This window comes from Notamacropus eugenii, chromosome 7 (genome assembly GCF_028372415.1).
Source record: "Notamacropus eugenii isolate mMacEug1 chromosome 7, mMacEug1.pri_v2, whole genome shotgun sequence".
Classification (NCBI taxonomy): domain Eukaryota; kingdom Metazoa; phylum Chordata; class Mammalia; order Diprotodontia; family Macropodidae; genus Notamacropus; species Notamacropus eugenii.
Window position 1 is genome coordinate 78,359,192 of NC_092878.1, and position 24,960 is coordinate 78,384,151.

The 24,960-nt window shown below is 36.5% G+C and overlaps 1 protein-coding gene across 16 annotated transcripts in view; it reads left to right on the top strand.

Moving 5' to 3' along the window:
- KCNK13 (potassium two pore domain channel subfamily K member 13) overlaps window positions 1-24,960 on the top strand; it is a 183,880-nt gene that overhangs the window by 55,671 nt on the left and 103,249 nt on the right. The gene's annotated exons all lie outside the window — the stretch shown is intronic.

Here is a 24,960-nt window from a genome sequence, read left to right on the forward strand (position 1 = left end):
TAGAATAGCTGGAACAGTAACTGCTGACTTACAATCATAGAACCTTATGGCCCTAGAGAACCCTAACAATTTTGTAGTCTTATAAGTCTCATCTTATAGCTGAAGAAATATAATATAGAGTGAAAAAACTGCCCCTGGAGTCAGAGAACCTGAAACGTGGCCATCAGTACTTAACTACTGATGTGACCTTGGACAAGTTATTTGACCTCATTGGGCCTCAGTTTTCTCATCTGTAAAATGAGGGTGTGTGAACTAATTGGTCTATGTAGTACCTTCCAGTTCCAGAGCTCTGATCCTTAATAATCTGTGATCCTATAATATATTGAGTCCCAGACAGGGAAACAGGCTTGCCCAAAGTCACACTGCTAAGTAGCTTCATGTGTAGGCAGTTCCTAAGAGTCATCAAAATACAAGAGCAAAGAAAATGGTGGCTCTCATCCTAAGCCTAGACAGAATGCAGAATTTCAGGATAATAAATTAATTTTATAATACCTGAAGACTGAAACCTGAAGAATGACTATACTGGATACTTTATGCAATAACTGGCAGTGTCTTCTGGAAAATTAGTCCAGCTTTCTTTGGCATTGTAAAAATCTAGGCAGAAATAAACATCAGTATACTCTGTCTAGGGAAGCATTATTCTTTGGACACTGTAGCTCCCAACTGGCTTGATACTACTGGTGCATTGTGATGCTTAGAATGTGAGGGAGTCAGTTACCAAAAAGTTTAATCTTTTCTGCTTCAGAAGTTTCAATTGAGTTTTTAAGGGATATCTACTTCTTATCACAGGGCAGCTAGGTGGCACAGTGGATAGAGTGCCAGCCATGGAGTCAGAAAGACTCATCTCTCAGTTAAAATCTGGCCTCAGGCACTTACTAGCTGTGTAACACTGTTTGCCTCAGTCTCCCCATATACAAAATGAGCTAGAGAAGGAAATGGTAAACCACTCCAGTGTCTTTGCCAAGAAAACCCCAAATGGGGTCACAAAGATTTAGATGCCATTGAACAAGAACAGCTCTTCTTATCCCTGCTCCCTCTGGAACATAACTCATTTTAGAATAAAAGAGGATGGATAGGAAAATGAGAATTGCTTTACAACAATTCCCTTTACAGCTAACTTTGCTGAAGTATGCAATTCTATAAAGGAAGGGATATTAGAGTCTCAAAGTGTTCTGGATTACTTTAGATGAAGCATCTAAACACAGCAATTTTTTTTTTTTATGTTTTTATGATTAAGGTAGTCTGAGGAGGCAGTCCTCTCACCCTACCGCTTTTGTGTTTAAAATCTTTAGGTTGTGTTGTTTGTGTTTATAATGTTTCACATGTCACTAATTCATCCAAGAGCTTCTGACTTATTTGGTTTAGAGACCTCGGAATCTAACTACCTCGTTTGATAGATGAGAAAGCTGAGACTGAGAAAGTTTCAGAGACTTGTTCAAGGTTTTTGTTGTTTATTTGTTTTCAGTTTTGTCCAATTCTTCATGATCCTTTTGGGGATTTTCTTGGCAAAGATACTGGAGTGGTTTGCCATTTCCTTCTCCAGCTCATTAAAATGAGGAAATTGAGGCAAACAATGTTAAGTGACTTGTCCAGGGTCACACAGCTCAGAAGTGTCTAAGGCTGGGTTTGAACTCAGATCTTTCTGACTGTAGGCCCAGCACTCCATCCACTGTGCCACCTAGCTGTCCCTTGTGTCCAAGGTTGCCCACAGTGAATATCAGAGGTCAAATTTGAACCCAGTCTCTCTAACTCCAGAGCCACTGCTTTTTTCTCTAGTATTGCACTACTGTTTAAACAGAATGCATTTCATTTAATACTATATAATTGGTGCCTATTCAGGAAGAAAAGTCTCCACTGGGCAAAGACCCGATATAGTTATCAAGTTGAAGAGGATTTGTACCTAAATCACCTCTAAACCTAACCAGAAACCCACAAGAGTTCTTTAGATCCAGTTATTAAAATGGCATTTTCTAATCACTCTTTGTGCACTGGTAGTGGTGGTAGTGATATTAATGAATTCACATGGCAGATTTAATTAAATTTCTATATTCTATTCCATCTTTTATTTACTCACCATCTGTAAAAATGACAGGGTTAGAGCATGTAGCTAAGTGACATGGAGGATAGAGTGTCAGAGCTGGAGTCAGGAAGACTTGAGCTCAAATCTGAGCCCCTCATTAGCTATGTGATCCTAGGTAAGTCACTTAACGTTGTTTCCCTCAGTTTCCTCATCTGTAAAAATGAGCTAGAGAAGGAAATGGAAAAATCACTCCAGTATCTTTGCCAAGAAAACCCCAAATGGGGTCATGGAGAATCAGATATGACTGAAAGAACTGAACAACAAAATATAATGCTTTACATTTTATAAAGCACTTTACAAATATTATCGTACTTTATCCAAATGTGGTCATGAAGAGTCAGACATGCCTGAACAACCACAGCAAAGACCACGTGACCTTTTGGATCCTTTCCAGCTCCATGTTCTATTGAAAAATTAAAATAAAATAAAAGCACCTACTATGTATAAAACACTACTAAGTAAATTCTGGGGAATATACAAATTTAGATAAGCCACATTTCTTGACTTCATGAGTATTATAGTCTAGTAGAAGGGTGACATATGAACATAATATTAAGTGATGAGTTTGTTACTTCACAGGATTGTTGTAAGGGTCTAGTAAGAGAGAACAATGTAAAATAATCTATAAATCCTGAAGCTATCTCAGTTTGAGCTTTAATTAAAAGGCATAGCATCAGTTAATCAAAAAAAGCATTAAGCTTCAACTCTGTTCTAGGTACTTTGGTAAATACTGGGGATACAAAAAAAAAAAAAGGTGGCCCTGCTCTCAAGGAGCTCACTCTAATGAGGGAGAAAACATGTGAACAAGTTTGTTCAAATAATATACATGCAGGATAAATTGGAGAGAATCAACATGGGAAAGACACTAGCATGGAGGGGGCAGGTTTTTTGTACAAGGTGGGATTTTAGCTAGAACCTGAAGGAATTCAGGAGGCAGAGATGAGGAAGAGAATTCTAGTTAAGGAGGACAGCCAATACTGAAAATACTCTAAACTGGGGGATAGGCCATCTTGTGTGATGGACAGTAAGATCAATATTATTGTTTGTTTTTATTGAGTTGTTTCATTTGTGTCTGACTCTTCTGATCCCATTTGGGGTTTCTTGGCAAAGATACTGGAGTGGTTTGACATTTCCTTTTCTAGCTCATTTTACCCATGAGAAATTGAGGCAAACAAAGACCTATAGCTAGTAAGTGTTTGACATAAGATTTGAACTCATGTCCTCCTGTGTCCAGGGCCAGCACTCTATCCACTGAGCCACCCAGCTGTCTGAGGCCATTTAGCTGAATCTCAGAATATGTGAGCAGGCTATGCCAAGTATGGCATGTCTCCAAATACAGAGATGACAAAAAGCACATTGGATGATAGGATGTTATTTATTCCTATCAAATCTCAGCCATTCAGTTTAGATTTTTAAAATATCAATGTCAACAAATATAGGATATGGGAGATATGACTAGACAGTAATTCATTCGAAAAAAAGTAGGAGGTAAAGTGGACTGAAAACCATTGAGTCAATGGTGTGCTATAGCAACCCAAGAACCAGTTAATGGGATTTTATTAAAAAGATGCATTGAGTCACTGATAGGCCCATTGTATTCCATCTGGAATACTGAACTGAACATCAATTCTGTGCAACCATTTTTGCATTGAGACTAAGTGTGCCTATCTTTCCCCCTCATGGTTCAATCCTACTTCTGACTGCCATGAAAGCTCTGACCTGCCTTAGTTTCTTGATCTAGGCTGACTGGTAGAAACCTGCTCTATATTGGTGCCAGACTTAGTGTGGATACCCAGTTGATTTTAGCCAGATGACATCTCAGAACTCCCAGCTCAAGAGATCTACCAGCCTCAGGCTCTACAGTAGAAGAGATTACAAGCATGTCCTACCATGTGTAACTTGGAGTATGTTTTCAGAAGGACATGAACAAGCAAGAGAGCAGCCCAAGGAGTGTGACCAGGATGGTAGAGGACCTTAGAATCTTCAGGAAACGATTTAAGGATGTTTAACTGGAAGGAGAGAATAATCATATTATTATAATAACTAGTATTTATATTAAGTTTTGTAAAGCACTTTACTAAGTACTTACTATGTGCCAGGTTCTAAGCTAAGTGATGCAGCTACATGGCTCAGTTGATAGAATCTTGAACCTGCAGTCAGAAAGACTCATCTTCCTGAGTTCAAATCTGGTCAGCTATGTGATCCTGGGCAAGTCACTTAACCCTACTTGCCTCAGTTTCCTCATTTATAAAATGACCTGAAGAAGGAAAGGCAAACCACTCTGGTATCTTTACCAGTACAACCCCAAAATAAGGTCATGAAGAACCAGATATGAATGAAAATGACTGAACAACTTGTGTTCTAAATACCACCTAATTGCCTCTAAGAGGATGACTTAGGAAAGGACAGCTATTTCCCAGAAAAAGTCTCAATGAAAAGTTAGCAATTGATATAGGCTTTAAAGGATTGGGTAGGAATTCAGTAGATAAGAGTGGGAGAAGAAGTTTCTAGGCAGACAGAACAGATTGAGCAAAGGCATCAATGCAGGAAAGTAAAGAATGTGTTCAGAGAGCAGAAAATGATACAATTTGGCTGGAAGGTAGAGTGCATGAAAGGAAGTAATACAAAAATAAGACTGGAAAAGCAGAGAAAGAGGAACAGAATATTCTGTATTTTCTGAACAGTTGCAAAACCCTAAAGTATTTTGCTCAACATGGTATCTTCAAACAATGCTTAGTCTTTGCAGTTCTTTATCCAAAGATAGAAAACTGTTCTAGGGAGCTGTCTGAACTCTGGCTTCGGACAACTTTGCCTCTTTAAGATTCAGAAAGCGAGTGCCAACCCCCCAAGAGAAGGTTGCTTGGCTGCCCTTCTTTGGATGACTTAGAAGTCTTGCACCCAAACTTTTTCTCTAAGGATTCTTGATCTGGTCTTGCCTTTGTCTCTGAACATCATTCTGGCCCCATCCGCTGCTACATATTCCAGGTTTCTGACCTAACTTTTGGTCATCTCAAAATTGATCTGTTTTGGCAGCTAGGTGAAGCAGTGGATGGGGCTCTGGACTTGGTATCAGGAAGACTCATCTGCATGAGTTCAAATCCAGCCTCAGACACTTACTGTCACTCTGGGCAAGTCAGTTTCCTTATCTGAAAAATGAGCTGGAGAAAAAAATGGCAAACCACTTCAGTATCTTTGCCAAGAAAACCCCAAATGGGGTCATGGAGAGTCAGACACAACTAAAAGAACTGAACAACAACAAAATATAATGCTTTACAGTTTGCAAATCACTTTACAAATATCTCACTTTATCCTTACAATTACCCTGGAAGGTCATCCCCATTTTACAGATAAGGAAACCAAGGCATATAGAGGTTAAGTGACTTTCCCAGGGTCACACAGCTAGTATGTATCTGAGACTAGACCTGAATTCAGGTCTTCCTGACTCCAGGTTCAGTGCTCTTTCTCTTGTTTCACCTGTGTTGCTTTTAACCTTATGCATTTTTACTATTCATTGACCATTAAAACCTCTATTAAACAATGGGTAGAAGAAATAAAAGAGGTTTGCAGTTACTTTGTCTATCTGACAAGGAGCTGGGTCCAAAAAGAGTTTGATGCTAAAGATAAAAAACAAAATTTAGGAAATTTAGGAGCATCCAAACTTCTACACTAACCCTATTCCTAACAGGGGTGGACACACACAAGTCTATCACACTTTGAAAAGAAGTTTTCCAAATTGTTGACATGTGTGGTCTACTTCAGTATTTATCCCAGCAATTATGGGAGCTATTTAGTTCAGCCTCTACAATTTACCCATGAAGCATCTGAGGCCTAAAGATGTTAAGTTTGAGGCAGAATGACATTTAGAATGGGAAGAACTGTCAGCAAAGAGCTCCCTTTGCAGTCAGGAGAATTCAGTTTCTACCACTGACAGCTATTTGTGTGGCCATGGGAAAATTACTTCGACTCTCTGATCCTGTCTTTTGTCCTCAGTAAAATGGGGGTAATCATATCCAAAATACTTACCTCACAGGTTTGTTGCAAAAATCAAATGAGATCATTTTTGTAAAGTGCTCTGGGAAGCTTTAAGGACTGTATAAATGTCATTGATGTGATGATGGTGATGGTGATGTTACTTTCCCAAGGTCACACAACTATGTAATGATATTAGAAAATGAATGTGACTGATCATTTAAGAAGTGAGATGATTCTGATTCCAGTGAAAAGGGGTCTAGATCTGGAGTCAGAGAATGTGGGTTCAAATCCTCAGTCACTTAACTTTGGAGGAGGGGCTAAGTTTTCTCATTTATAAAATGAATAGATGAGACTAGATGACCTCGAAGGTCCCTCCCAACTCTACAGCTATGATTCTATCAACAATAAAGTAACAAAAGACATATTATACAAATAGCTGAGTCATATGGGTTTTTACAATGGAAATGGAGGATTTTGTGATGGCAGTTTAGGACTAGGTTGTCTCCACTAGAGATCATAGAAGAACTATTTTTGTGGAGGTAGGCCTTCATCATCAATTGTAATTATGAAAGAAAATGGTAGAATAGTAGAGTACAAAACTGAAAACTACAAAAGTTTAGTACCTAATGAAAACCTAGTAAAACATGATCTGGTGGTTAGATTTCTACATTAGAAGCATACTCTCTTTCATTGACTGACAATGGCAGGTAGGTGACATAGCAGATAGAGTATTAGTCCTGGAGTCAGGAAGATCTGAGTTCCAATCTAGCCTCAGATACTTACTAGCTGCATGATCCTGGGTAAATCTCCTAGCCCCCATTTGCCTCAGTTTCCTCACATGTAAAATGGGAATATTAATAGCACCCAGGGTTGTTGTAAGAATCAAATGATATAATATTTGTAAAGCTGTAAAAGCAAGTGAGGAGGGACTGCTATCACAGGTTCTTAGATTTGCTTTTCTAAAAGAGAAGCAACTTTTGACAGGTCAGCAATCACTTTCATCAAGCACATATATCATTCACTTAGTTCAGGGGAAAAAGTCAGCATCCTGAACTTCAGAGAAAATATGAAGAAATTATAATCAACAGACAGTGCTTCCAGTTGCCTGACATAAGCAATACATACATCCCACATCAACAGACTGTCTGATCTTTACATAAATACATAGTTACCAGTGAGAAAAGTGACAACATCTGGGTTTTGAAAGTCAGAGGACTACTTAGCAGCTTCCCAGAGTCTCATCTGGGACATAAACTTTCTTCCAAAAAAACGAAGCCCCAAAGTAAAACCTCACCTCAGGGTCTTTATACACTTTTTAGAGTCAGAGGACATCACAACCCTTGAAAACCAGTGCTTCATTAACAAAAGGTGTGAGTCTTCCTACAAATCTTCCCAGGCCCAATAATGGGTGGAAAGATCTTCTTTAATCACATTAATCAGAGGCACTTGATTATACTAAAACAAAAAATGCATTATCAATACAAAAGCGCTTACAGGGATGGGGAACCCGAGGCCTCCAGATCACCTGTGGCCCTCTAGGTCCTTGAGTGCTGCCCTTTGACAGAATCCAAACTAAGATGTATTCTGTCAGAGGATCTAGAGGGCCACAGGTGGCCTCGAGGCCACAAGTTCCTCACCTCTGGAGCTCATTGCCTGGTGCATATTAGGTACTATAAAAATGCTGTTTCATTTCTTTTTTTCTTCTGTACTACAAATAAAGACCTCAAAATATACTAGAGAACTCAACTAATAAATTGTATTAGAACTGGAACATTTTCAAGGACTGAACAATTTCTTAAATGTAACATTGATTCATAAAAACTTAAAAACAATGACATTTTATATTTGTTGTGATACAAAGTGCTCATAATCTCAAAGCTATGTTGAATTTAATCTTCCAATACATGAAGACCTAACAGAAGATATGAAAACATTTGGGGGCATGATGTGGCACTTATCATCCCCATCACCCTGTCTTCTATAGGAGTTGACCTGAGGATGCTTTTGTTGACCTTTCAGAAGATGAGTTTGCGTTCTAATGCTTCTGTTTAGCTATAAAAGGCATTTATTTTATCTACCTATCCAATAGTCAGTAGAACATTAAATATAAAAGAAAAATAGTCAGCTAGCAATATGTTCCAAAGCAGTTTCTATGTGAACTCTATTGAGAAGATGAGAAGAATGACATAATAATTTCCTCAAAACATGACCTTTTGTCTACTTTTGGAGTGGGAAGCATAAGGAGGGCTAGACAAGAGTGTATTTTAAAACCTAGATTCATTAAAATCCAAATGGAAATCAAGAAATTATTTAAATTTGCAAAGGAGGAAGGCATTGAAAATCTACACTCAATGCAACCTAAGAACTCTTTTTATTCTCTCACTCTTGTATAAACCTCCATTGTCACCTTTTACAAATGTTAAGAAACCATCATCTTATTCATTTCTCTATCTCATCTTTCAAGTGAAAGGAAGTTGTTGGCTGACTGCTTCCATTTTCAGAAACATAAACTGTTTTCATTGTGACAAAAGGTTTGTTAGACTTATGGGAGAATTTTGAGACTGTCAAATTACTATGGCTGAAACAGACCAGTAAAGAGGTGGTCATGGCAATTGCTTAAATGACATCATCAGTGGTCATAGAGAAAACCACTTATTTAAAAGAGGGTAGATTGAGTTGTGGCTAACAGCGGAACCCTGGAATAGGTAGTTCTTTCCATCCCAATGACTGTTGTTGGAGGGTTGCCTTTAGGCACCTTTTCAATGTAAGGATGGTGAAATGTTTGTTCATTGTATTAAAAAGAAGCTGTGATGACAATTTTCCATAATGAATTAAAGTATCTCATTTAAGCAATGCTAACAAGTCTTGGTGAGGAGCTAGGTGGTGAAGTGGATAGAGTACTGTGCCTGGAATCAGGAAGACCTGAATTCAAATATGATCTCAGATACTATCTTTGCGACCCAGGGCAAGTCACTTGACCCTGTTGTCCTCAGTTTCCTTATCTGCAAAATGATCTAGAGAAGGCAATAGAAAACCCCAAAGAGGGTCACAAAAGAGTCAGGCATGGCTGAAACAACTGAAGCACAATAAGTCTTGGACTTTTTTGAGAATAAAGGCATGTGTTTTTCATTTTTCACATTTAAGTTTGCTTTATAATTTGGGAGAAGATAATGGATTCATCAATAGAACAATTTTAGAACCTCATAGAGACACTGTTGAAATGGGCATAATATTTGTTCTTTCATATGCAAGATTTTACTTTCCTTATCTTTTAAGCAGGAGGGATTGGAAAGAGTAATTAACTTGGAGTTCCAAGAACTGATTTAGCATCCTATCTCTGCCAGTTACTAGCTGTGTGACTTTGGGCAAATAATTTATCCTTTCTGAGCCTCAGTTTCCCCATCTGCAAAATGAGGATGTTGAACTAGATGACCGCTAGGATCCCTTCTGGTTCTTGAAGCAATGAGCCCAAACAGTGAACCCCAGGAGAGCTATCTAATCGTGAAACAGATGGTAAAAAAAATAACATTGTTGTCCCTAATGATTTAAAAAAGAAAATAGAATGTTTAGAATGAAATTTTGAAAAACTCTTTTTGAATATGAACAGTTATTCCAAACAGAATATTTAAAAAGTTAATTTTTCCCATAATCATTAAGAATCAGCATATTCTTCCACAGTATTTGCTACATGGTTGAAAAACACAGGCAGTTGTGATGCAGTAGATAGAGTCCCGTGCCTGAAATCAACAAGACCTGAATTCAAATTCATCCTAGCTTTGTGGCCCTGGGAAACTCACTTAGCATTGTTTGCCTCAGTTTCCTCAGTTGTAAAATGAGCTGAAGGAAATGGCAAACCAGTGTAGTTTCTTTGTCAAGAAAATCCCAAATGGGGTCATGAAGAGTCAGACATGACTGAACATACAACACACACACACACAATAGTTTGTATTGTGGCTATTGACGTAGTAAAGACTGAAGGAGTAAAGTTAGAGTTATCTAGGAATACCCTAAAGGAGAGGTGTTAAATATTACTGTAAGGAGAAGAAATTTGGTCCTTCCTACCCCTGCCAAATGATGTAGTCAGGATATAATTACAAATGAACAGACATTAACATGCTGACAACATGTTAATATCATATTATCTCTTATGAAGTGTGAACATCTTTCTTTGATGAAATTAAAGGGATCCTGACCATTAGAAAGTGAATAACTTTGCCATATCCCAGGAGGCTATTAATAACTAAACCCAGAGATATTTGGATAATTAGTTTGAAAGCTACAGATAGTCTGAAAGGAACCGACAGGTGAGGAAGAATCTTTTTCCTTGAGAGGGAGTCACTTTGGGGTATGAGGGAAGAAACTTCCCTCCACTGGCCACATGGCAGATGTTCTCAGAGTGGGATGCCTTAACCAGTAGATTAGAGAGTCAGGTTGAGAAATTGTGAGATACTTTTGAGGGAGAAGAGTCATATATTCTAGACAAATACTGAGACAAAGAAGTAGTTATGTGAAGTCAGAAGCAGTTTCAAGGACTGTATCCCTGGGTAACAGAAAAAAAAAGGCAGATATTTACTCAAGGAAGTTAGACTTGGACCTTAAGCATCACTGCCCAGAGAAGAGCATCCACTGGGAGGGGGGGGCAATATTAAATAATACATCCAGTAAGGACTCATTCTATTTCCAGTGAGGAACAGTGTGAAAACTCTGTCTATAGCAAGGATACCAGAGCCTTGTATTTCTGGTGTTATAAGCAATCTTAACCTCATCTGTCTTACTTTATGTTTGTAACCACTCTTGACTGCTGTGTACATTTGTGGGAGAGTATTCTCTATGTTTATTTTTGTAGCTATTCTTTTAACTATTTATCTTAGTAATTGCTTTTGCCAAAAATTTTCTATTGAGTATTAATGGGAAGTGCACCGGTGGAAGCTTCCAAGTTATAATTTTAGCAGGAGTTACATAGAGGGTACCCTAGAACCTGAAGGTAACATCCATCCTCTGGGGAAATAGCTTAGAGAGAACATTACACTATTATATTAGAAGTAGCTTGAGAAAACTATTGAAGATTTATGAAAAGACAATATAAGATAATATCATTATCTAGCTGATCCATACTACAAAAACCTAAATATCTTATTGCCTTAGTAACAGTAATGAAAAAGAATACAATAGAAAATAAGAGTATATCAGAAATTCTCAACACTCTTAATCCACAATTAAAAGTGACAGCCAAAAAAGCAAGGTTATACAAGGAATCAAAGGAGCACAAAACCCCCCAAATAAACAATTCAGCATCAGCTAAATATCCAACTGTAAAGACTTGAGATAGAAAAAATAGAGCAAAAAGAAAATCCCCAAGGGAAGATGTAGAAAAGTTCTGTTCGCCTATGGTTGAAAGAAGTGAAAAACAATGGAAAAACAAATTAGATTAAACACAAAAGAGAAAGTTCATTGTACCACTGGCATCATCATGAAAAACAGTACAGGTGTGTCAAGCAAGGTGACAGAATTTTTAGCATTCAGCATCTCTGCAGAAATGAAAAATGATGGGTTTAGACAAGATTTATATTTATTGGCTCAAATATTTCACAATAGTGAAAAAATTACTATGAAAGCTCTTTACCAACTTTCTTTCTGATGAAAACCTGTCTTTCTCAATCAAAGGAATTACATACTCTTTCAAACGTAGGTTGATTATATGATTGTGTACTTTATACAAAAATTACAGCAAATAGATAGCTAGACAAATAGATAGCTAGATAGACTGACACAGACAGATAGATAGGCAGACAAAGACAGACAGATACACAGAGAGGCAAATAGATAAACAGACAGATAGCTAGATAGACAGATAGAAACACACAGAGATAGATCAATTGATCGATCAGTCTATTGGCCGATAGATAAAGATAGGGACTTGACCACCTGTTCTGCAACTTATAGCTTTGGAGAGTTGTCTTAGAGCCCTGAGAAATTAAGTAGATTCATATAGCTGGGAGGGGTTGGAGGCAAGATTCGAACTTGAACTTGAACTCAAATCTTTCTGACTTTGAGGCCAGCTCTTTTTCCACTGTTGTTCTATGCACACTTATATAAAATTAATATTGATTGTGGTACAAAAAAGTGTCCCTCAAAGTCTCAGGAGTGAAGACCTACTTATTGATTCAGTGATTTTTGAACGAGTTGCCTGAAAGTCTTACATTTATTGCAACTTAATTGATAATTTCAAAGCCCTGGACTCTATTTTGCACTTGTTGCTTAGTTAAGTACTACAAATGTAGAAATTAGATCCAAGGACAGTTGAGATTCTAGATTGTTTGATGAACATGTGGAAAAATGTTTTTTTACAGCATTCCATCAATATACTTATTAAGAACATAATACAAAAGTGACATCTTCTAGGCAGCTGGTTTAAGCATGTTATGTTTTTTGTGGGTTTGTGTGTGTGTGTGTGTGTGTGTGTGTGTGTGTGAGATGTTTTATTTAGTCATTTCAATTGTGTCTGGCTTCATGATTCCATTTGGGATTTTCTTGGCAAAGATACTGGAGTAGTTTGCCATTTCCTTCTCCAGCTCATTTTACAAATGAGGAAATGTCGCAAACAAGGTTAAGTAACTTGCCCAGTGTCACACAGTTATTAAGTGTCTGACTCTAGATCTGAACTCAGAAAAATGAATCCTGACTGACCAGCACTCTATGCACCCCACCATCTAGCTGCTAGTATCATTACCCCTATTTAACCTGACTATGGCTATCAATTTTTTAAAAAAGAAGTCAGGCCAAAAAAAAACCCCATTAATTACTTAATGTACATAGTTTATATCAAGGTATATTTCTCCACTCAAAAGCATATGCAATAGCTATTTCATCTCATGGAGACTCTGCAAGTCTAAAACTCTTAATGTGCCCTAAGGAAGAATATGGAATGAAGGCTTTGAACTTGAAACCAAATATCAAATGGAACCACTGGATGAAGGTGATACCTATAGATACATTATCATTCCTCAGGTAAGACAAATTGAGCAAAAGTCTATTAAGGAGAAAGCTAAGGCTGTGATATGTCAAGAGACTAAGTGGCATCCTAAAGTCAAAATGTATCAAGAAGAACATTATTGGTCAAAGGATATGAACAGGCAATTTTCAGAGGAAGAAATTAAAGCTATCTATAATCATATGAAAAAATGCTCTAAATCACTATTGGTTAGAGAGATGCAAATCAAAACAACTCTGAGGTACCACATCACACCTATAAGATTGGCAAACATGACAGAACAAGAAAATGATAAATGCTGGAGAGGATGTGGGAGAGCTGGAACACTAATTCATTGTTGGTGGAGCTGTGAGCGCATCCAACCATTCTGGAGAGCAATTTGGAACTATGCCCAAAGGGCTACAAAAATGTGCATACCCTTTGACCCAGCAATATCGCTACTAGGACTATATCCCCAAGAGATCATAAAAATGGGAAAGGGTCCCACATGTACAAAAATATTTATAGCAGCACTCTATGTAGTTGCCAAAAACTGGAAGTCAAGGGGATGTCCATCAATTGGGGAATGGCTGAATAAATTATGGTATATGAATGTAATGGAGTACTATTGTGCCATAAGAAATGATGAACAAGAAGACTTCAGAGAGGCCTGGAAGGACTTATATGACCTGATGCTGAGTGAAAGGAGCAGAACCAGGAGAACTTTATGCACAGCAACAACCACAGTGTGTGAGAGTTTTTTCTGGTAGACTTAGATTTTTGTAATAACACAAGAACTTCTGAAAAAAAAAAAAATCCCAATGGTGGACCTCAAGGCAAAATGCCTTCCACACTCAGAGAGAGAAATATGGAAGTCACTCACATAATGTAGCAGATCATGTTTGTGTATGTGTATCTGTTTGTGTATCATGTTCTGATTTGTTATACGGATTCTTTCATTTATCTTAGTCTGACTACATAGCATGACTATAGTGAAAATATACTCAATAGGAAAGTATATGTAGAATCTATACAGAATTGTATGCAGTCGTGGGGAGGGAGGGAGGTAGTGGGGGGTGGGTGGGGAGGGATAAAATCGCAATTGTATGGCAGTGATTGTTAGACATTAAAAAAATAAAAAAATTAATAAAAAAAAAAAAAAGAAGAACATTATTAAAAATATTTAACACCATACCTAGGCAAAATCAATCTAAATGTAGTGTTCTGACACTGGCAAAATGAACAAAAGGGGTGTGGAAGATGTCCAGACAAAAATCTATAAAATGTTAGTGAAATATAGAACTCATCACCCCAAGGTGGCTATACAAGTATTAAAACTTCCTTGTAAAGAAGAAGGTTTGACAAATATTCTCAGAACCAATGATAGCCAGATTAAAAGTTTTCAGAAATACTTTTAGAATGTATGGGCTACAGGAAGCACTGACAAGAGATTTATACCACTGGATTTGTTCAGTGCAACTGAATGTGTTTTAATTAGGGTCTGTGAAACAACTAAGATCCAAGAGTGAAATCAGTCTGTTGATAAGCATTTATTAAGCACCTACTATCTACCAGTTGCTGTGGGGAAACAAAGAAGGACAAAAAATAGCCCTTGCTCATGATGATCATGCAATCTAACAGGAGAGATAACACAAACCAAAAGACTCTCCACAAATAACCATCAAATAAATAACTGAGCCTTGCATATTCATTAATAGAAAGAAAGGGATTGTATGATAGGGATTCAGTATCAGATGACTGCTACCAGAGCTTACAGAAAGGCTGTCTTTAAAGAGCCCAGATGTATTGTAATGGATGCATATTGAGCACATGATTACTGCAGGTTCCTCCCCTACCACCCACCTTCCCTCAAAGCATGTGCTTTGGCATGATCTACCTAGGAAGACATGATCACATAGCTGAAATTATATAACATAAGTTTTGATAAACTAACATCTAATTAACATGAAAAATTCCTCTATGGCAACTGCAAATCCCATGACATCCTTGATACTTCAGCAAATAAACTATACTGGTACTAGTGCGTCTTTGTAGACGAATTGCCAAAATGTCGATCTATAAAAATTTAAGAAGTATCCTAAATAGATTTAACTTAACTGAATACTCATAATCTCCAAATTTTGTAGAAAGAAAAGTTTTCAAAATAAGAAGGAAGGAAACAAGTATTTATTAAGTGCCTTCTATATGCCAGGCACCATGCTAAGCACTTTACAAATATTACCTCAGTTGATCTTCACAACAGTCTTGGGAAAGTAAGTGCTATTATTATTTCTATTTTACAGTTGAGGAAACTGAAGCAGAGATTAAGTGAATTCTCCAGGGTCACACAATTAGTAAGTATCTGAGGGCAGATTTAAACTCAGGTCTTCTTGATTCCAGGCCCAGAGTTCTGTCTCCTATACCTACACTACCTTTAAGACAGAAAGAATTAATAGAAGAAATGAAAGCCATATGGTGGTTGGATATGATAGATGTCATTTCTGCCATCTTGTCAATGATTGGAGTTGTATTGAGTATGCTTTCAGTGAATCTATGGAAGATGAACTTAGAACCTGATACTTTTTTCAGTTATAAAAAGCAAACATTTTATTCAACATAGAAATAGTCCACAAAACATTAAATATAAAAAAACAATGAAGGATGTTGTCGTGACTCGTCTACAGTCTGTTTCTATTTGAATCTCAACAAAAAAAGTGAGAATGAGATAACAGTGATGATAATAAGAGCTCATGTTTACATAATGCTTTAAGATTTGGAAAGCACTTTCCTCCTACCAGTGCTCTAAGGATACACACACACATATACACATGTACATACATGTGTACACAACATATATACATATACACATACATACACATACATATATACACACACATACATGCACGCATATAGGTGGGTGGGTGTTATAGATGTGTGTGTGTATATACATTCACATATATACATATATATGTGTGTGTGTGTATGTATATATACATGTGTATATATATATATGTGTGTGTGTGTGTGTGTGTGTGTGTGTGTGTGTGTGTGTGTGTGTGTATGTACAGAGAGAGATGTAGCTCTGAGTCACTGTGGTAAGCCCAACTCAAGGAGGTATATTCACAATAGGAAATAATCAGAACAAGAGAATTAAGATCTTCCAAGATGAAATGTCTTATGATTGACTAAAAAAAAAAACGAAAATGGAGAAGGCCTAAGATCTAAGTTCACTCAATAATGAGGAGCATCATTAAAGTGAATGTGGAGTTATTGCTGAAATACTAGAAAAGGGAAGGAATAAGTGTTTATTAAGTACCTGTTATATGCCAGACACTGTGCAAAGCACTTTATAAATCTCATTTGCTCTTCACAACCCTGTAAGGTATTATGACTCCAGCTTTATAGTTCAGGAAACTGAGATAGACAGAAGTTAAGTGACTTGTCTAGATCACGTAGCTAGTAAGTGCCCATGATCAGATAGAGAGGGAGAGTCTTTAGAATTAATTTGCTTTTGTTGTTGTTCAGTCTTTTTAGTTGTGTCTGACTCTTTGTGGCCCCATTTGGGGTCTTGGTAAAGATATTGGAGTGGTTTGCATTTTCTTTAATTAGAATTACTAAAGGAATATATTATTTTTTTAGAATTAATAAAGTAGTATTTAAGTTAAGATATAGTACAGGCTGAAAATAGAGTCAAGAAGGTTTTAGATAAATTTATTTCTGACAAATCAAAGCACGTCATAGAGGGTAAATCATCTCCTTTCATGAAGCAACCTTTGGTATGACTTTTGGTGTGTATAAAACTGATATAAAATTATACGGGATATTTTAATGATCTTAGAGTTGGACTAGTAATCTCAGTTGGTATTAATGAAGAGAAAGTTATATTTTCAGTCTCATACACATAATTAACTTTCATTTGTTCTATACCTCTTGTAAAAAACTTCCATTTTGTAAAATTGGTCACTTATTTAAAGAGCCCATGTGGAAAAAAATGGCTGACCCTGAGAACTCATCACTAGTTCTGTAAATAAAGATCTCAAGGCTCCTTTCAGCTGACTGAGGCTTTAAGCATGTCTTTAAAGAAAGGATAACCAAGCTTTATTCTGGACTATCTTCTTTACCATTGCTTAAGTCAACCATGCAAATATAAAACTGTTGCATATCATTGTGGAGTGTAGAGTTGACTGGCTAATGCTTGATCCTTTCTGCCCTCTCATCCATTCTGGATAGGGTAGAGCTGAAATCATCTCAGGCTTTGACAATCTCTTTTCTGGGAAGTGATTTAAAGTATAATTTTTCTTTGGCTGACACTCTCTCTTCCCTAACATTTAGAGATTTAATCAACAGAATTTTATTTTTTAAAAATTAGTTCACCTTTTAGGCTAGAAGCAACATAATCACCTACAGGTCCAAATGATCCCCTTTGCTGTTTTATGAAATTTATATGAAATTAAAAGTAAGTAGTATAATTACAGTAGCTCAGAGCCCCCAGTTAGGGAAATTATTTACATTCAAACAGCGGTTTTGTTCTTTGCTCTAACATAAATTTTCATTTATCTCTGTTCTTGGTCTCTATATCTGAGCCATTATCAGCAAGAATTTAGGTTAAAAAAAGTGAGCAGAGTATATTACAATGCCACTTATTATTCAGAGGGTAAGTTGGAGAAGGATCAGACTTTATTATAACTTTCCTCAGTTCATGAAGAGATGAATAAGCTAGTCACTTCATCCTGAGCCCTCTGTTCCAAGATGCTTGCAGAGACCTGATGACCCACTTCATTTTCTCCCTTCTCTCTTTCAGCACCACCCTTCTTGTAATTTCTTTTTGGCTTCTTCCATCAGCTGTTGCTTCAAGCTGTTGCTAAGTTCAGTTTTCCAGTTCAGTTTGTTAAGTCCTGGGAAGGGTGGATGGCATCGTCTTTCTGTTCTTTCTTTTTCTAAGTTTTCTTTCTCATAGGTTTTGTGTGTCTTTTTAAAAACTCTTGGGTGTGGTCAAGGTCCCTCTTATGACTCAAATATAGTAAAGGTCCAAATTGCTCTCAGGATTGTGAATGAATACTTGTCTCTCTCAGCTACACAACACAAACTTCCAGTTAATTCTCAAATTCTTATTTTACAAGCTAGCATAGACCCAGAAACAGGAAAATAGCAGAAACTAAATTAAATCAGGTAGTGGGAAAGGGAGAATTTCAATAAAATTTCAATAAAATAATTTCAATTTAATGAAATTTCAATAAAAGTTAAAAGTATTATTTACTAAGTACTACTCCACTGAGAAGAAATACAAAACCCATTGTAAATATGAAGTCATTCAAAACAAATATCCACATTAACCATGTTCTGAAAAAAAAGTAAGAAAAAAGAAGAAAAAAATAAGCTTCAGTCTACCCTGAGTCCATCAGTTCTCTATCTGGAGGTGGATGGTATTTTTCTTCGTGAATTGTGGTGGGTCATTGTGCTGATGGGAATTACTATATCTTTCACAGTTAATTATCTTTATCATTTTGTTGTTATTGTGTTAATTTTTCTCTTGTATGTGTTGACTTCACTTTGTATCAGTTCATATAAGTCTTCTCAGATTTTTTGAAGCCTTCTCCTTCATCATTTCTTATAGTGCAATAGTATTACATCCCATTCATATACTGTAACTTGTTTGCCCATTCCCCATTTGATGGACACTCCCTTAGTTTCCAATTCTTTATTACCCTGAAAAGAGCTACTATAAGTATTTTTTGTACATATGAGTCCTTTCCCTCTTTGTTTGCTGTCTTTGGGGTATAAATCTAGTAGCAGTATCAGTGAATCAAAGGGTAAATATTGAGTTAAATAGCTTTTTGGGCATAGTTCCAAATTGCTTTCCAGAATAGTTGGACTGGTTCCCATCTCTACCAACAGTATCCAAATTTTAGGAAAGTCACTGGAAAGACCAAAGAAGAAGGCATGCAGGATGATGAGAGAGGTCTTGAGTTTATTCTGTTTAAGTTCTTGTTGAAGTAAAAGAGATGTTTAGCTTAAAAAGAGAAGACGGTGAAGTATATGATTGCTATTATCAAGTATTTCAAGTGTTTGACCCCCAAGTTTTTGTTTGATCCCCAAAGAGGAGAATTAGGAGCAAAGCATTCATGTTTCATTTAGGTTCCAATTGAGGTTTAATGTAGGGAAAATGCCTTAACAATTAAAGCTATTTAAAAGTAGAATGGATTGCTTCAAGAGGAAGTGTATTCTCTCTTACTGGAAGTCTGTAAACAAAGAGTGGATGGCCCTTTATTGAGTATGTTGTAAGAGATATTCTTTTTCAGAAATGAGTTGTTAGATGGTTACTGAGGTCCCTTTGACCTCAGAAATTCTTATGATAATGGTCCTAATTATTGTTATTCACTGTGTGACTAGAACTTGTGGAAGTGTTTAGGCTGGAAAAAAAATACTTGCGAGTATTTTGATCCTTGTTGCAAACCTGACTCAGGCATTAAAGATCATCTTGAAAGCTCATTAGAGCTAAGCAAGAAGGATTTAATGGCTCTTTTTAGAAAACAGCAACTCTCATCTGCTGACCCAGTTTATTCTTACGAAAACACAAAAGCTATGGGACTAATTCTGCAAAGGGGCTAATTTGAAATGAAAACAAAGATAAGGGTAGATTGGCTTCCATGAAAGAAAATGACTTATGTGCCCTGTGATTTCTTGGCAAAGAGAAGAGGGAAATCTGTTGCCTAGCCAAGCTCTTCCAAAGGCAATTGAATAATGACCATTCTCTTGGGGTGGCATTTTGTCCATATCTGTCTCCCACATAACTGAGGGAAGGGGAGGGGTTAAGGTTCACTGATTTCTTGAATTGTTTCATGGCTGATAAAATGTGCTATGCAAGCAATTTTTCTGTGTTTCCAAAACATGGAAATGTTGAGAGGGAGTATTATTAATATTTCAGTATCATGGATACACAGTATGAACTCTTATGAAATATTCTTTCCTTTATATATCCACTTGCTATAAGGGATAGAGACTTGATGTGTGATTTACTAGTAAAGGAAACTCTGGTGAGCAGTCTCCTTCCATCTAAGGAGAATGGCATTTTTCTGAAATTTTTAGTCTTTGAGCATACCTAGAGTATGAGGTTAAGTGACTTGCTCAGGGTTACATCATCACTATGTGTCAGAGGTCTAATATGAACCCAGGTCTTCCTGGTGCTGAAGCCAGATCTCTGTTATACCATCTTATTTGTCATTCATGTGGTATACTATTTAGGGTTAAATGGAAAGATAATTTAGAAAGGCAGTTAGGTAACACAGTGATTACAGCACTGGACCTCAAGTCAAGATCTGAGTTCAAATCCAGTTTCAGCTGTGTGACCCCGGGCAAGTCACTTAACCTTTGTGTGACTTGGTTTTGTTAGCTAAATGGAGATAATAATAACATCTGTGTCCCAGGGTTTTCTGAGGATAAAATAATATTTGTAAAGTACTTCTTAAACCTAAAGTACTATATAAATGCTTTCTGTTATTATAGAGATGACATGCTCAATATATTCAATAAATAAGAAACATTTTTAAATGCTCTGATGTTTGAAGTACTGTGCACTGGGGATATGATGTTAAAAATTTCTTCCCCTAAAGGTACTTCCAGTCTAAATTGAGGGTATCACTATTACAAAGATAAGTATGATAAATTGTATTATTAGATAGAGGCAGGAAAAGAGATCCAGACAAAGTGCTCTAGGGAAATTTGAGGAGAGAAAAGTGGCTTTTGGCTGCTGGGATCTGCGAAGGCTTCATGGCAAGAGGTGGTACCTGAGATGGACTTTGAATGAAAAGAAGGATTTCTTTCAAGAAGCATCAGTGATGAGTGGGAGAGTTGCAGACATGAAAGTTAGCTTGGGCAAATGCACAGAAATGGGAGAGGATAGGATGTGATCAAAGGATGACTGTTAATTCAGTTTGCCTGAAATGTACTGTGTAAGGAAGATGAACAGTGCTAAAGGTTGGGAAAAAAGGTAAATTGGAGCTAGGTCATGGAAAGCCTCAAATGTCAGGATGTGAAGTTTGCATTAAAGAGTCACTGAAGAAAAAAAGGCTCCAACGTCTTTGGGTGTTCAAATTAACATTTGCTTCATGAACTAGGTAATTTGTGGGGAAGTCCCAGTGGTGTTTCTGTTGGTTTAATCATGTGGGTAGCATCTAAAAAAAGGAGGAAGCTTTTTTATCACCTTTTTTTATTATGATTCTTGTCCTCTCTTCCCCTCCCTGGACTATGGGCATGACAGTATCTTTAAGGTAAACAGATGTTAGATGCATTTAGAAGAGCAGGATACTGCCTTCAAAATGCAACTAATGGCTGAATCCACGCTTAATTGGGTTTGGAGTTTTTTGTTATTGTTGTTGTGTTGGTTAATCAAGTCCTACTCTTCATGACCCCATTTGGCGTTTTCTTGTCAAAGATACTGGGGTGGATTGCCATTACCTTCAACAGAACCAAAGCATGAAAAAAATAAAGTGAAAAGAGTATGCTTTAATTTTCATTCACCATCCATCAGTTTTTGTTTTTTTTTTAATCTGGATGTGGATAGCATTTTCCTTTGTGAGACCTTTGTACTTGTCTTGGATCTTGCTGATAATATTTTCTTGGTTCTGCTTGTTTTACAAATGAGGAAACGAAGGCAAAGAGGGTAAAGTGACTTGCAGAGGGTCATACAGTTAGTAAGTGTCTGAGGTCATATTTGAACTTAGGTCCTTATGGCTGCAGGGCGAGGACTATACCATCTAGCTGCCCTTGGTCTAAGAACCCAGAAAACCTTTTTAAAAATAGCTTATACCACATTCGTTTCCAGATATTTCCCTTTCTTCTTTCCTACTCAGCACGATATGCCTTTAATAAAGATTTAAAAAGAAAATGGAGAGGGAAAGCAGCTCAGCAAAACTCACCAGCATATTAACCATAACATGAAATCTTCTATATTCAGGGTCCCTCAGCTCTGCAATGAACAATGTATTTTATTCAAGAGTAAAGGTAGTTCTTAGACTTACACAACATTAATTTCTTTCCTTTCTTCTTTCTTTTCTTCCTTCTGTCCTTTCCTTTTTTCCTCTTCCTTTCTTACTCTCTCCCTCCCTCTATCCCTTCCTTGCTTTCTTTTCTTCCTTTTTCCTTCTTTCCTTCCCTTGTTCCTTCCTTCCTATCCTACCTTTCCATCTTGTCTTCCTTTCTTTTCTCCTTTCCTCCCTCCTTTCTTTCTCTCTCTCTCTCTCTGTCTCTCTCTCTCTCTTCCTTTTTCCTCCCATGAGCTGGATTGAAAACTCTGGGTTCCTTCCTCTTTGTTCTTTTACATTTACATTGTTATAGTATACTTTAATTTTTTAATAGTATTTTATTTTTTCCCCCAAATACACATCAAGACAATTTTTAGCATTCGTTTGTTTTTTTTTTTTACAAGATTTTGAGTTCTAAATTTTGCTTCCTCCTTCCCCTCTTCCTAAAATGGTAGGTAATTTGATTTCAGTTGTGCATGTGCTATCATGTAAGATATATTTCCATATTAGTCACAGTTGTGAAAGAAGAAACAGATCAAATGGGAAAAAAGCATGAAAAAGAATAAAGTGAAAAAAGTATGCTTCAGTCTGCATTCACCATCCATCAGTTTTTTTTTTTTTTAATTCTGGATGTGGGTAGCAATTTCCTTTGTGAGACCTTTGTACTTGTCTTGGGTCTTGCTGATATTATTTTCTTGGTCCTGCTCATTTCGCTTTTGTATCAGTTGGTACAAGTCTTTCTAGGTTTTTCTGAAATCTACCTGGTCATCATTTCTTATTGTACAATAATATTCCATTACTTTCATGTACCACAGCTTGTTCCCCAATTGATGGACATCTCCTTAAATTCAAATATTTTGCCACAAGGAAAAGGGCTGCTGTAAATATGTTTGTGGTTCTTTTCCCTTTTAATGATCTCTTTGGGATATGGACCTGGCAGTGATATTGCTAGATCAAAGGATATGCACATTTTGGTTGCCCTTTGGGTGTAGTTCCAAATTGCTCTCCAGAATGCTTGGATCAGTTCACAACTCTACCATTAGTGTCCTGATTTTTCCACATCGTCTCCAACATTTATCATCTTCCTTTTTCGTCATATTAGCCAGTCTGATAGGTGTGAGGTGGTACCTCAAGGTTGTTTTAACTTGCTTTTCTCTCATCAATAGTGATTTAGAGCATTTTTTTCATATGGCTGTACATAGCTTTTATTTCTTCCTCTGAGATCAGACTGTTCATATACTTTGACCATTTGTTAAATGAGGAATGACTTGTATTCTTATAAATTTGACTCATTTCTCTATATATTTGAGAAATGAGGCCTTTATCAGAGAAACTTGCTATGAAGATTGTTTCCCAGCTTTGTTTTTCTTCTAATCTTGGCTACACTGGTTTTGTTTGTGCAAAAGCTTTTTTAATTTAATATAATCAAAATTTTACATTTGTTTTACATTTTACATCTCCTTTACATTTTGTAATACTCTCTGTCTCTTTTTGGTCACAAATTCTTCCCTTCCCCAAAGATCTGACAGGTAGACTCTTCCTTGCTCTTCTAATTTGCTTATGGTATCACCCTTTATGTCTAAATCATGTACCCATTTTTACTTTATCTTGGTATATGGTGTGAGATGTTAGTCTGTATCTACTGTGTGATCTTTTTTTCCCCCAGTTTTCCCAGCAGTTTTTGTCAAATAATGAGTTCTTATCCCAAGACTAGGGTCTTTGGGTATATCAAACACTAGGTTATTATGCTCATTGATGACTGTCTTGTGTACCTAATCTATTTCACTGATCCACCACTCTACTTCTTAATCAATATCAGAAAGTTTTAATGATTGTCATTTTATAATATAGTTTGAGATCCAGTATCTCTAGACTACTTTCTTTTGTATTTTTTCATTAATTATCTTGATATTCTTGACCTTTTGTTCTTTCAGATGAATTTTGTTTTTATTTTTTCTAGCTCTATCAAATAATATGCTAGTAGTCTGATTGGTATGGCACTGAATAAGTAAATTAGTTTAGGCAGAATTGTCACTTTTATTAAATCTCACTTTAATTGTGTGAAAGGTGTTATGTAATTGTGTTCATATAGTTCCTGAGTTTCTCTTGGCGGGTAGACTCCCAAGTATTTTATATTGTTGACAGTGATTTTAAATGGAATTTCTCTTTTAATCTTTTGCTACTGGCCTTTGTTGGTCATATAAAGAAATGCTGATGATTTATGTGGGTTTATTTTATATTCTGCAACTTTGCTAAAGTTGTTAATTATTTCAATTAGTTTTTTTCATTGATTCTCTAGGGTTCTCTAAGCATTCCATTATATCATCTGCAAAGAATGATAACTTTGATTTCTCATTGCCTATTCTAATTCCTTCCATTTCTTTTTCTTCTCTTATTGCTATAGCTAACATTTCTAGTACTGTATTGAATAATAGTGGTGATAATGGGTATCCTTGCTTCACCCCTGATTTTATTGGGAAGGCTTTTAGCTTATCCCCATCCATTATAGATAATGCTTGCTGATGGTTTTAGATAGATACTGTTTATCATTTTAAGGAATGCTCCCTTTATTCCTATCATCTGTAATGTTTTTAAGAGGAATGGTTGCTGTATTTTGTCAAAAGCTTTTGCAACATCTATTGAGATAATCATATGATTTCTGTTGCTTTTGTTAGTGATGTGGTCAGTTATGTTGGTAGTTTTCTTAATATTGAACCAATCCTGCATTCCTGGCATAATTCCCACCTGGTCATAGTGTATTATTTTTGTGACATATTGCTATAATTGCCTTGCTAGTATTTTGTTCAAATTTCTTGCATCGATATTCATTAGGAAAATTGATCTATAATTTTCTTTCTCTGTTTTAGCTCCAGGTTTAGGTACCAGCTTCATATTTGTGTCATAAAAGGAGGTTGGTG